Genomic DNA, 14832 nt, shown 5'->3' with positions numbered 1-14832 from the left:
AGTTACGTTTCTTTTCTTTTTTTTTTTTAAGATTTTATTTATTTGACAGAGATCACAAGTAGGCAGAGAGGCGGGGGGGGGAGGGGGTGGCGGGGAGCAGGCTCCCTGCTGAGCAGAGAGCCCCATGCGGGGCTCCATCCCAGGACCCTGGGATCATGACCTGAGCCGAAGTCAGAGGCTTTAACGCACTAAGCCACCCAGGAACCCCTCAAGTTATGTTTCTTAAGATGGTTACAAAATGCAAGATCCATATTTTTGAATTAAAATAATATATAGTAAGGCAAAAAAAAAAGGAATATACAATGAGGCATCATTCATAAAAAATACAAAAATGTACCATAATAAACCAAAACCAATATAGATATAGAAAATTCTACTCTTAAAAGTGGTACAAAAGTTAAGTAAAAATAAATTTTAATGGCTTTATTGAGGATGCAATTGACACACAATAAACTGTATGTATTTAAACATTTAAAAAAAATTTTAGAAAGATTTTATTTATTTATTTGACAGAGAGATAAAGAGCACAAAAGTAAGCAGAGTGGCAGGCAGAGGGAGAGAGAGAAGCAGGCTCTCTGCTAAGCAGGGATACCGATGTAGGGCTCAATCCCAGGACCCTGGAATCATGACCTGAGTTGAAGGCAGACGCTTAACCAATGGAGCCACCCAGGCGCCCCAAACTGTATGTATTTAAAGTGTACAGTTCAGTAACTCTTTGATGTACTGTATGTATACATAAAACCATAACCACAGTCAAAACAGTGAACATATCCATTATTCCTCTAAGTTCCCTCTCGCCCTTTGTAACCCTTTACTCCCATCCCTCCTCAACCCTCAACTCTCCATGTGCTACTCATGTGCTTTTTGCTACTGCATTAGTCTACTAGGGCTAATAATAAATTACCACAGACTGGTGGCTTAAACAACAGAAATTTATTTTTTCACAGTTCTGGAGCCTAAAAGTCCAAGATCAAAGTATGCTTAGAGTTCATTTTTTTTGAGGCATTTTCCCGTGGTTTGTCGACAGTTATCTTCTCCCTATGACTTCGCAAGTTCTTCACTCTGTACCCATCTGAGTAGAAATTTCCTTCTAGGAAATTATTAATTAGATTGGATTGGGGCTCACACTGATGACTTCGTTTTAACTTAATTGCCTCTTTAAAGACCCTATCTCCAAGTACAGTTACATTCTGAGGTAATGAGGGTTAGAACTTCACAGCTTAAAACAGTCGTTGTATATAAGTTTGCATTTTAGAGGCTTACAGGAGTGAAATTCTTTCAATATGAACTCTTTTTTGCCTGACTTCATTTAGTCAGCATAATTACTTTGAGATTGATCCTTTCTTGTGCAAATAGTTCATGTCTTTTTATTCCTGAGTTTATTTCACTGTTTGGACCTACTATACATTGTTTATCCATTTCCCTGTTGTTGGACATTTGGGTTATTTCCAGTTTGGGCAGTTAAAAAGAAAGCTTCTGTGAACTCCACATTTCTCTGAGGCAAATTACTGAGGAGTATAATAGCTGGGTCATATGGTAGGAGTGTGCGTAAACTTTTTAAGAAATTGCCTGCTATATTGTGATTTATAATAAGAAATACACATTTGGTCTTTGTCCCTCTCAGTACCTGGCAAAGAGATTCTAAAACCCTTGGAATTTCCTAAGTGAGAAGAGGGATAAAGGTGTCTTTGTTATGTTAATGAGATGGCTTTTGGAAAGTCCCTGGGTAACCTAAGGAAGAAACAATAAAAAATGATAGGTTAGAACTTTTAATTCCACCCCAGCCTCTGGGGAGTGGGGACGGGTTGAAGATTGAGCTTAATCACCAATGGCTAATGATTTAATCAATCATACCAGCTAATGAAATCTCCATTTAAAAGACCAAAGGATGTTTGGAGAGCTTCTTTGTTGGTGAGCACATGTAGATTCAGGGAGAAAACTCTCAGAGCATGGAAGCTTCATGCCTCTCTTCCTATACTTTGCTTTACGCATCTCCTCCATCTGGCTGTTCCTCGTTACCATTGTATTGTATTGTATTGTATTGCATTCTATTTTATTTTAAAAAAACTTTTAAGATTGATTTATTTATTTGAGGAAGAGAGCAGAGAGGGTCCAAGGGAGAGGGAGAGAGAGAATCTCAAGCAGAATCTATGCTGAGCATGGAGCCTGATTCAGGGCTCAATCCCAGGACCCTGAGATCATGACCTGAGCTGAAATCAAGAGTCAGACACTCAACAAACTAAGCCACCCAGGCGCCCCCCCAGCTAACCTTTTATAATAAACTGATTATCTACTAATTAAAATGTTTCCTGAATTCTGGGAGCAGCTCTAGCATATTAGTCAAACTCAGGGAGAAGAGTCTTTAGAACCTCCAGTCTGTAGCAGATTGGTCAGAAGTACTAGTGATACCTGGTCTTGTGATTGTGTCAGAAGTGGGTGAGCAGGTGAGTGACAGTCTTGTAGGACTGTGCCCTTACCCTTTGGGATTGACATTATCTTCGGGTAGATAGTACCTAAATTCAGTTGAATTACATGACATCTAGCTGGTATCAGAAAATTGCTTGGTGATGTGAAAAAAGCACACATTGGAATTGGTGCCAGAATCACACTGCCAACCTGTCTTCTAAGTAGGTTGTTTCATTTTACATTCCCATCAGCAGTTTATAAAAGTTCCATTTCCTCTACATCCTCACCAACACTTGGTATGGTCATACATTTTAATTTTAGCTATTCCAATAGGTAAACAGTTACATCTCGTCGTGATTTTTTTTTTAAGTTTTACTTCTTGTTTTAATAATCTCTACACCCAATGTGGGACTAGAATATAGACCCCAAGATTGAGGATGAAATACTCTTCAGACTGAGCCAGCCAGGCACACCTCATTGTGATTTTAACATGAATTTCCCTAATGACAAATGATATTGAGTATCCTCAGTATGCTTTTATATTGTCCATGTATCTTCTATGGTTGAATGTTTATTCAAATATTGGGGGGGTCTTTTAAAGTTTGTTAGATGGGATCAAAGCAGCATTTAGCTTCAGATCCCTAATCCAAGGCAAGACCTTTCTGAGTATTGTACCCTGTGTCCCAAGAATTATAAAGTTTTCCAGTCTGACTGGTGGAATACAGGACTCTTCCATGCCCTCTGTTTACACTGGGCATTATTCTCTCTAATCTTTTCAGGTAGTTCTTTCCTGGATCTTGGATAGTTTCCTCCTATCCATGCATTGGTAAGATGGGACTCCACAAATCTGCCATAGTTCTTTCTCTGTGTAGCCCTCTCCTCTCTTGTAAACTGTCCAGTGAATTGTAGCAGCCTGGGTCTTTCCAGACTCTGTGCCCCATCTCCTCAACTTGAAGAATCCCTGGGCTTTGCTTGAGTTCCCTGTCTTTATACCATAGCCTGAAACCTCTCTAAAAACATTAAGCTAAGATAATCATAGAACTCAGATCATCTATTTCCCATCTTTCAGTGATTATTGTCCTTTGTTGTCTAATGTCCAGTGTCTTTGTTGTTTAATGTCCATGGTTTCATATGCTTTGTCTGGATTTTTGGTCATTTTAGGAGAAAAGGTAAATAAAGTTCTTTGTGATTCCATCTGACATCCAAAGTAGTAATTTGAAAACAAATACAGATCAACACAGTGAGTATTTCTATTTTTTTTTTTTTAATAGATTCTTCAGTTTGGGTCACCAAATAAGTTCAGATTTTCCTGATTTTAACTCCAAGAGTGCTATACAACATTGGCTCCTACTGGAGTCTGTCTGATCCTAATCATCTCTGCATCTTTTTCTGTCATGTCTTCTTGAGGCATCCAACCTATCTTTTAGAAATGCCCTTGGCTTTCTTTCCACCATGTGGCAATGGACTATCACAAATTAGTGTATACAAAGATCATTCTTGGGGCGCCTAGGTGGCTCAGTCATTAGATATCTGCCTTTGGCTCAAGTCATGATCCTGGGGTCCTGGGATCGAGCCCTGCATTGGGCTCCCTGCTCAGAGAGAAGCCTTCTTCTCTCTCTTCCATTCTCCCTGCTTGTGTTTCCTCTCTCACTGTCTCTCTCTCTCTTTGTCAAATAAATAAATAAAATCTTTAAAAAAAAAAAAACAAAAAAATCATTCTTCACAAACTTCTAACTTTGAGAAACTGCCTCATTACTTTTTTATTTTGATCCACATTTGTTAATCAGTTTGCATAAATATACTTTTACTTGAAGATTTGTTCAGCAAATCTTGCAGTGACCCAATTCACAATATACACAAAAATAATGGTAGTATAAGAGGAACAAGGGTTTAAACAAAGGTTGACCAATAGAGTTGTAAATGGAAAGAAAAGTTTTCCTAAAAATAGAGGAAGTGTATATATGGGATACATACCAAAGACACATTTTTACTTTGAAAAAATAAAATGGGGAAAAAAAAGAAAACAGAAAAAAAATGGAATCCTTCAGAAAATTCTAAGATTTAATAAACAAGTTCATCAAGGTTGCAGGATACAAGACCAATACAGAAATTAATTTTATTTCTATACACTAGCAATAAACAATCTAAAAATGACATTAAGAAAAAAATTCTATTTACAACATCAAAAAGAATAAAATCTTAGAAATTAAGAAAAGAAGTTCAAGACACTCAAACTACAAACATTGCTAAAAGAAACTAAAGGAGGCACAGATATCTGTATCAAAACCTATATACGAGTATTCAAAGCAGCATTATTCATAATAGCCAAAAAGTGAGAGAAATCCAAATGTCCATCATCGACTGATAGATAAATAAATAAAATGTGTCATATCCATATAATGGACTATTATTCGGCAGTAAAAAATAGAGAGGTAATGATACATGTTAAAAACATTGTGTTAAGTGAAAGAAGTCAGTAACGAAAGACTATATATTGTATGATTTATAGGAAATCTCCATAAGAGGTCAAGCTATAGGGACGGAAAGATAAATGTTTGCCTCAGGCTACAAGTGAGAGATTAGGAAAAAGTGGGAAGTAAGTACTAATGCATGCAGGGTTTCTTTGAGGGTGATGAATATTAATTTTTTTCTTTTAACAATTTTATTTATTCGACAGAGAGAGAGAGAGAGACAGCGAGAGAAGGAATGCAAGTAGGGGGAGTGGGAGAGGGAGAAGCAGTGGGAGCCTGGTAAGGGACTCAATCCCAGGACCCTGGAATCAAGACCAGAGTCAAGGAAGACACTTAATGACTGAGACACCCAGGCATCCCAAGGATGATGAATATTAATTAATTGTGGTGATAGTATCACAACTCTGTATTAAAAATAATTAAATTGTACAATTTAAGTTGTGAGTTATATAATATGTGGATTATAAAGTTGTTTTTAAAAAACAACTTTATAAAACAACTTTAGAAGAAATTAAAAAATGGGGCACCTGACTGGCTCAGTCAGTAGAGCAATTCTTCTTTTTTTTTTTTTTAATTTTTCTAAACCTCAGGTCCTCATTTTTCTTTTAAAGATTTTTTTTTTTTTTTTTTTGACAGAGAGAGACACAGTGAGAGAGGGAACACAAGCAGGGGAAGTAGGAGAGGGAGAAGCAGGCTTCCCACTGGGCAGAGAGCCTGATGCGGGGCTCGATCCCAGGACCTTGGGATCATGACCTGAGCCGAGGACAGGCGCTTAATGACTGAGCCACCCAGGTGTCCCTAGAGCAACTCTTTTGATCTCAGAACCGTGAGTTCAAATCCCATGCTGGACGTGAAGCCTACTTTAAAAAAAAAAAAAAAGTATAATAAGAAACTAAAGAAAACACAAATGCATCAAAAGATATCACATATTCATGGGTCAGAAGACTTAATATTGCTAAGGTGGTAATACTCCACAATTCATCTACTGATTCAACACAATCCCTATTTGTTTCTCCAAAAGCCATATAAATAACCAATAAGCCCATGAAAAGATGCTCTTTATTCATTATGGATATGTAGATCAAAACCACAGTGGGATACTACCTCATCCACCAGATTTGGTTACAATCAAAAAGACAGCCAGTCACAAGTTTTGGTAAGAATGTGGAGAAACTGGATCCCTCATACACTGCTGAAGACATTGGAAAACATAAAAACTACCACACCACTTCGCAATTCTATTTAAGGTATATTCAAGAAAACTAAAAACGTATGTCCTCACAAAACTTGTACTCTAATATTCATACAGACATTATTCATCATAGCCAAAACTAGAAACAATGCAAATGTCCATCAAATGATGAATGAGTAAACAAAATATGAGATAGCCCTTTAATGCAATTATCTTTTAGTAATAAAAATGAAAGTTCTGATGTATGCCACAAGATGAATGGACCTTGAAAACATTATGCCAAGTGAAGTAAGCCTGTTACAAAAGTCCACATGCAGAGTTCCATTCACTCGAAATGTCCAAAATAGGCAAATCCATAGAGACAGAAAGTAGTTTCATGGGTGCTACTGGCTGCAGGATGCAAAGAATGGGGAGTGAGTGCTAATAGGTATGATTTTGGAGGGGAGATGAAAGTGTTCTAAAATTAGATAATAAAAAATAAATAAATAAATAAAATTAGATCATGGTAAAGTTTGCATGTCTCTATGACTATAGTAAAAACCTTGAAATTAAGTGCTTTAAAAGGGTGAATTTTATGGCATATGAATTACACTTTAATAGAGCTGTTACAAACAAATAAATAAAATGGAGTGTAAGTATTTAAAATAAACTTTAAAAGACAAAAATGAATGCATTTTATTATGATTTGCCTTCAGGGCTACCACAAGGTTCAGTTTTATAAAGTGACTAATGTTTCCTGCACCCAAATTTACTGTTTTCTTTTTTTTTTTTTTTAAGATTCATTTATTTATTTGAGAGAGAGAGAGCTAGAGAGGGTGAGCGAGCCCACTCATGTGTGTGGGAGGAGGGGTAGAGGGAGAGAATCTTCAAGCTGATGCCCCACTGAGCACAGGGTGACATGGGACTTGATCTCATGACCCACGACCTGAGCAGAAACTAAGAGTCGGCTGCTCAACCAACTGAGCCACCCAGATGCCCCAAGAAAAAATTCTTTTTTTAACGGATTTTATTTATTTATTTGAGAGCGAGCATGAGTGGAGTAGGGGCAGAGGGAGAGGGGCAAGCAGACTCACCGCTGAGAAGGGACCCCACACTGGGCTTGATCCCAGGACCTGGAGATCATGACCTGAGCCGAAGTCAGGTGTTTAACCAAGGAAAAAAAAAATTCTTAAGGAAAAAAAATTCTTAAACGATGTCCTTTAGCTAGATAGCTCACAGGACTGATTATCTCAGCCCCAAATGTACCCTTTCAAAGCTTCTCTATTGATGCTGCCACTGGGACTGTGCTGATTACCTTTCCCAGGCTCCTTTGCCAACTGGTGTTAAATTCTGCCAGTTCCAGAGCCGGAGTAGAAGATGGGAGGAGGAAGAAGACTTCTTTCTCAATTTGGAGCTGTTTCTAACCATGTTGGCCAAGCTTCTGTCAACTGCCTCAGCTTGATTAGCCCCTCAGAGGTAGCAAGGCCACAGACACTTCTCAGAGGCCTGATCCAAAGGTTCCCTTCCTCCTCGGAGTGAATGGTAATCCCGAGATCTTCTCTTCTGTTTCCCCAAACCTAGGTGTAGCTGCTGCTTCTGCCTTTAGCTCTAGATGATCTCTTTATTCCATTCTTGTGTTCAGTTCTACAAGCCTCGAGAAACCAGTTCTCTCTGTAAAATCTCCCTGTTAACATACTCCCTGTTTTTCTACATCTTTTGTCTTTTTTTTACCCCCTCTCATTGGACTCTGATGGAGACAATACTATGCTCTGCTAGTTGTAACATGAAGGGACATCTACTTCTAAATGGAACACTGAACCAAAAAGGAAAAAAAAAAAAAAAAGATTGCTAAGTTTTGCTCCTCAGTTCAACCCTTACTATCTTCTTAATTAAAAATTTTTAATTCATCTCAGTTTGAACATTCATACTTGTTTTTCAAACTGCCTGCACCTATAACCACTGATAAAACCTCCTATTCCAGTGAATGAATTTCCATATAAAATAAACATCTGAGTTTCTTTCTCTTAGACTATGTAGCACATTATCATAAAAACACAAATCTACTTTGGATGTACTTTCCACTGTGTCTGTACAGCTAGAGGTCACCTAGTCATGTATTACCATGCTACTCCCCAGATCTAAGTAAGAGACTACCAAATTTCCATCTTCAGTCATCTATTCTGAGCTCTTCTAGTGGCAGGATTTTCAACCCTTCTTTTTACGTTTTTTTGGTTTGTTTTTGTTTTTGTTTTTGTTTTTTTTTTGATGGAACAGTCCAGTCTGGAGTCAAAATCGTGAAGAAATCTTCCCTCCAGCCAAGAGGACTCTGATATTAGCATATCTCTCCAGACACCAGCAAGCAATGGTTCCTTCTTTTCATTCTTTGTTTTTTTTTTTTAATTTATTTTTTATTTTTATTTTTTATAAACATATATTTTTATCCCCAGGGGTACAGGTCTGTGAATCGCCAGGTTTACACACTTCACAGCACTCACCCCAGCACATACCCTCCCCAATGTCCATAACCCCACCCCCCTCTCCCAAGTCCCCTCCCCCCAGCAACCCTTAGTTTGTTTTGTGAGACTACAAGTCACTTATGGTTTGTCTCCCTCCCAATCCCATCTTGTTTCATTTATTCTTCTCCTACCCCCTTAACCCTCCATGTTGCATCTCCACTTCCTCATATCAGGGAGATTATATGATAGTTGTCTTTCTCCAATTGACTTACTTCGCTAAGCATGATACCCTCTAGTTCCATCCACATCGTCACAAATGGCAAGATTTCATTTCTTTTGATGGCTGCATAGTATTCCATTGTGTATATATACCACCTCTTCTTTATCCATTCATCTGTTGATGGACATCTAGGTTCTTTCCATAGTTTGGCTATTGTAGACATTGCTGCTATAAACATTCGGGTGCACGTGCCCCTTCGGATCACTACATTTGTATCCTTAGGGTAAATACCCAGTAGTGCAATTGCTGGGTCATAGGGTAGTTCTATTTTCAACATTTTGAGGAACCTCCATGCTGTTTTGCAGAGTGGTTGCACCAGCTTGCATTCCCACCAACAGTGTAGGAGGGTTCCCCTTTCTCCGCATCCTCGCCAGCATCTGTCATTTCCTGACTTGTTAATTTTAGCCATTCTGACTGGTGTGAGGTGGTATCTCATTGTGGTTTTGATTTGTATTTCCCTGATGCCAAGTGATGTGGAGCACTTTTTCATGTGTCTGTTGGCCATCTGAATGTCTTCTTTGCAGAAATGTCTGTTCATGTCCTCTGCCCATTTCTTGATTGGATTATTTGTTCTTTGGGTGTTGAGTTTGCTAAGTTCTTTATAGATTTTGGACACTAGCCCATTATCTGATATGTCATTTGCAAATATCTTCTCCCATTCTGTCAGTTGTCTTTTGGTTTTGTTAACTGTTTCCTTGGCTGTGCAAAAGCTTTTGATCTTGATGAAATCCCAATAGTTCATTTTTGCCCTTGCTTCCCTTGCCTTTGGCAATGTTCCTAGGAAGACGTTGCTGTGGCTGAGGTCGGAGAGGTTACTGCTTGTGTTCTCCTCAAGGATTTTGATGGATTCCTTTCTCACATTGAGGTCCTTCATCCATTTTGAGTCTATTTTTGTGTGTGGTGTAAGGAAATGGTCCAATTTCATTTTTCTGCATGTGGTTGTCCAATTTTCCCAACACCATTTGTTGAAGAGGCTGTCTTTTTTCCATTGGACATTCTTTCCTGCTTTGTCGAAGATTAGTTGACCACAGAGTTGAGGGTCTATTTCTGGGCTCTCTATTCTGTTCCATTGATCTATGTGTAGTTTTTGTGCCAGTACCATACTGTCTTGATGATGACAGCTTTGTAATAGAGCTTGAAGTCCAGAATTGTGATGCCACCAACTTTGGCTTTCTTTTTCAATATTCCTTTGGCTATTCGAGGTCTTTTCTGGTTCCATATAAAGTTTAGGATTATTTGTTCCATTTCTTTGAAAAAAATGGATGGTATTTTAATAGGAATTGCATTAAATGTGTAGATTGCTTTAGGTAGCATAGACATTTTCACAATATTTATTCTTCCAATCCAGGAGCATGGAACATTTTTCCATTTTTTTGCATCTTCCTCAATTTCTTTCACAAGTACTTTATAGTTTTCTGAATATAGATTCTTAGCCTCTTTAGTTAGGTTATTACTAGGTATCTTATAGTTTTGGGTGCAATTGTAAATGGGATTGACTCCTTAATTTCTCTTTCTTCTGTCTTGTTGTTGGTGTAGAGAAAGGCAACTGATTTCTGTGCATTGATTTTATATCCTGACACTTTACTGAATTCCTGTACCAGTTCTAGCAGTTTTGGAGTGGAGTCTTTTGGGTTTTCCACATATAGTATCATTTCATCTGCAAAGAGTGATAGTTTGACTTCCTCTTTGCCGATTTGGATGCCTTTAATTTCCTTTTGTTGTCTGATTGCTGAGGCTAGGACTTCTAGTACTATGTTGAATAGCAGTGGTGATAGTGTACATCCCTGCCATGTTCCTGACCTTAGCAGAAAAGCTTTCAGTTTTTCTGCATTGAGAATGATATTTGCAGTGGGTTTTTCATAGCTGGCTTTGATAATATTGAGGTATGTGCCCTCTATCCTTACACTTTGAAGAGTTTTGATCAGGAAGGGATGCTGTACTTTGTCAAATGCTTTTTCAGCATCTATGGAGAGTATCATATGGTTCTTGTTCTTTCTTTTATTAATGTGTTGTATCACATTGATTGATTTGCGGATGTTGAACCAACCTTGCAGCCCTGGAATAAATCCCACTTGGTCGTGGTGAATAATCCTTTTAATGTACTGTTGAATCCTATTGGCTAGTATTTTGGTGAGAATTTTCGCATCTGTGTTCCTCAAGGATATTGGTCTGTACTTCTCTTTTTTGATGGGATCCTTGTCTGGTTTTGGGATCAAGGTGATGCTGGCCTCATAAAATGAGTTTGGAAGTCTTCCTTCCATTTCTATTTTTTGGAACAGTCTCAGGAGAATAGGAATTAGTTCCTTTTTAAATGTTTGGTAGAATTCCCCCCGGGAAGCCATCTGGCCCTGGGCTTTTGTTTGTTTGGAGATTTTTGATGACTGATTCAATCTCCTTACTGGTTATGGGTCTGTTGAGGTTTTCTATTTCTTCCTGGTTCAGTTGTGGTAGTTTATATGTCTCTAGGAATGCATCCATTTCTTCCAGATTGTCAAATTTGTTGGCGTAGAGTTGCTCATAGTATGTTCTTATAATTGTCTGTATTTCTTTGGTGTTCGTTGTGATCTCTCCTCTTTCATTCATGATTTTATTTATTTGGGTCCTTTCTCTTTTCTTTTTGAGAAGTCTGGCCAGGGGTTTATCAATCTTATTAATTCTTTCAAAGAACCTGCTCCTAGTTTTGTTGATTTGTTCTATTGTTTTTTTCTATTATTTCATTGATTTCTGCTCTGATCTTTATGATTTCTCTTCTCCTGCTGGGATTAGGCTTTCTTTGTTGTTCTTTCTCCAGCTCCTTTAGGTGTAGCATTAGGTTGTGTACCTGAGACCTTTCTTGTTTCTTGAGAAAGGCTTGTACCGCTATATATTTTCCTCTCAGGACAGCCTTTGTTGCGTCCCACAGATTTTGAACCATTGTGTTTTCATTATCATTTGTTTCCATAAATTTCTTTAATTCTTCTTTAATTTCCTGGTTGACCCATTCATTCTTTAGAAGGATGTTGTTTAGTCTCCACGTATTTGGGTTCTTTTCAAATTTCCTCTTGTGATTGAGTTCTAGCTTCAGAGCATTGTGGTCTGAAAATATGCAGGGAATGATCCCAATCTTTTGATACCGGTTGAGACCTGATTTAGGACCGAGGATGTGATCTATTCTGGAGAATGTTCCATGTGCACTAGAGAAGAATGTGTATTCTGTTGCTTTGGGATGAAATGTTCTGAATATATCTGCGATGTCCATCTGGTCCAGTGTGTCATTTAAGGCCTTTATTTCCTTGTTGATCTTTTGCTTGGATGATCTGTCCATTTCAGTGAGGGGAGTGTTAAAGTCCCCTACTATTATTGTACTATTGTTGATGTGTTTCTTTGATTTTGTAATTCATTGGTTTATTAATTAATAGTTGGCTGCTCCCACATTAGGGGCATAGATATTTAAAATTGTTAGATCTTCTTGTTGGACAGATCCTTTGAGTATGATATAGTGTCCTTCCTCATCTCTTATTATAGTCTTTGGCTTAAAATCTATTTGATCTGATATAAGGATTGCCATTCCTGCTTTCTTCTGATGTCCATTAGCATGGTAAATTGTTTCCCACCCCCTCACTTTAAATCTGGAGGTGTCTTCGGGTCTAAAACGAGTTTCTTGTAGGCAACATATAGATGGGTTTTGTTTTTTTATCCATTCTGATACCCTGTGTCTTTTGATTGGGACATTTAGCCCATTTACATTCAGGGTAACTATTGACAGATATGAATTTAGTGCCATTGTATTGCCTGGAAGGTGACTATTACTGTATATTGTCTCTGTTCCTTTCTGATCTACTACTTTTAGGGTCTCTCTTTGCTTAGAGGACCCCTTTCAATATTTCCTGTAGAGCTGGTTTGGTGTTTGCAAATTCTTTCAGTTTTCATTTGTCCTGGAAGCTTTTAATCTCTCCTTCTATTTTCAATGATAGCCTAGCTGGATATAGTATTCTTGGCTGCATGTTTTTCTCATTTAGTGCTCTGAATATATCATGCCAGCTCTTTCTGGCCTGCCAGGTCTCTGTGGATAAGTCTCCTGCCAATCTAATATTTTTACCATTGTATGTTACACAGTTATTGTCCCGGGCTGCTTTCAGGATTTTCTCTTTGTCACTAAGACTAGTAAATTTTACTATTAGGTGACGGGGTATGGAGCTATTCTTATTGGTTTTTAGGGGGGTTCTTTGCACCTCCTGGATTTTGATGCTTGTTCCCTTTGCCATATTAGGGAAATTCTCTCCAATAATTCTCTCCAGTATACCTTCTGCTCCCCTCTCTCTTTCTTCTTCTTCTGGAATCCCAATTATTCTAATGTTGTTTCATCTTATGGTGTCACTTATCTCTCGAATTCTCCCCTCGTGGTCCAGTAGCTGTTTGTCCCTCTTTTGCTCAACTTCTTTATTCTCTGTCATTTGGTCTTCTATATCACTAATTCTTTCTTCTGCCTCATTTATGCTAGCAGTGAGAGCCTCCATTTTTTATTGCACTTCATTAATAGCTTTTTTGATTTCACCTTGGTTAGATTTCAGTTCTTTTATTTCTCCAGAAAGGGCTTTTATATCTCCCGAGAGGGTTTCTCTAATATCTTCCATGCCTTTTTTGAGCCGGGCTAGAACCTTGAGAATCATCATTCTGAACTCTAGATCTGACATATTACCAATGTCTGTATTGAATAGGTCCCTAGCCTTCAGTACTGCCTCTTGTTCCTTTTTTTGTGGTGAATTTTTCTGCCTTGTCATTTTGTCCAGATAAGAGTATATGAAGGAGCAAGTAAAATTCTAAAAGGGTGGCAAAGACCCCAGGAAAATACACTTTAACCAAATCAGAAGAGATCCTAAATCGTTGGGGGGAAGAAAGGGGATAAAAAGAGGTTCAGAAAAAAAAGAAAGAAAAAAAAAAGAAACAATTAAAAAAAGAAAACGAATAAAGAAAAAATATAAAAAAGAAATATATATATATATATATATATATTAGATAAACTAGTTAAAAAACGTTAAAAAAGGAAAGGGTAAAAGTTTAAAAAAATTTAGCAGCAGAAGAAAAAAAATTGAAAAAGAAGAAAAAAAAATTAAATTAACTGCAAGACTAAAGAATCATGGGCAGAAAGCCATGAGTTCCGTACTTTGCTTTCTCCTCCTCTGGAATTCCGCTGCTCTCCTTGATATTGAACCTGCACTCCTTGGTAGGTGAACTTGGTCCTGGCTTGATTTCTTGTTGATCTTCTGGGAGAGGTGCCTGTTGTAGTGATTCTCAAGTGTCTTTGCCCCTGGTGGAGTTGCACTGCCCTTACCAGGGGACTGGCTGAGTAATCAGCTCAGGTTTTCTTTCAGGAGCTTTTGTTCCCTGAGCGCTTTCCATAGAGTTCCGGAGGACAGGAATGAAGATGGCGGCCTCCCGGTCTCTGGCCCGGAGGAGCCGAGAGCCCGGGGCCCCACTCCTCATTGCGCCCTTAGAGAATAGCACCCAATTACTCCTGTCTCCCTGGCCTCCAGCCGCGCTCCGAGCTGACCGAGCCTGCGACCGGTTCAAGGTAAGCCCGAGCTGTGAGCTCACTCCTCAGCTCTGTCTCTGTAGCCGGCTTCCCCGTTCTAATACCTGCAAGCTCTGCGACACTCAGACACCCCCGATCCTTCTGTGACCCTTCGGGACCTGAGGCCACACTGACCCCGCGTGGGCTTCACCCCGGTTAAGCCTCTGGAGCGATGTCCCTCAGCGGAACAGACTTAAAAGTCCCGATTTTGTGCTCCGTTGCTCCGCCGCTTGCTGGGAGCCGGCCCCTCCCCACGCGTTCTATCTTCCTGTTGTTTTGGATTCACTTCTCTGCCGGTCCTACCTTTCAGAACTTGGTTGATTTTCTGTTTCTAGAACTGCTGTTCTTCTTCTCTTCTATCTCCCGTTGGATTTGTGAGTGTTTGCAATCTTTAGATAAGCTATCTAGCTGATCTCCTGCTACCTGAAGTAGTCTCAGCCTGCTACTTCTCCGCCATCTTGACTCCTCCTCCTTTTACGTTTTTAAGTCATGTCCTT

Source organism: Lontra canadensis, unplaced genomic scaffold (assembly GCF_010015895.1).
Source record: "Lontra canadensis isolate GAN:19392208 unplaced genomic scaffold, GSC_riverotter_1.0 scaffold10, whole genome shotgun sequence".
NCBI lineage: Eukaryota > Metazoa > Chordata > Mammalia > Carnivora > Mustelidae > Lontra > Lontra canadensis.
This window is presented reverse-complemented; position numbering follows the sequence as displayed.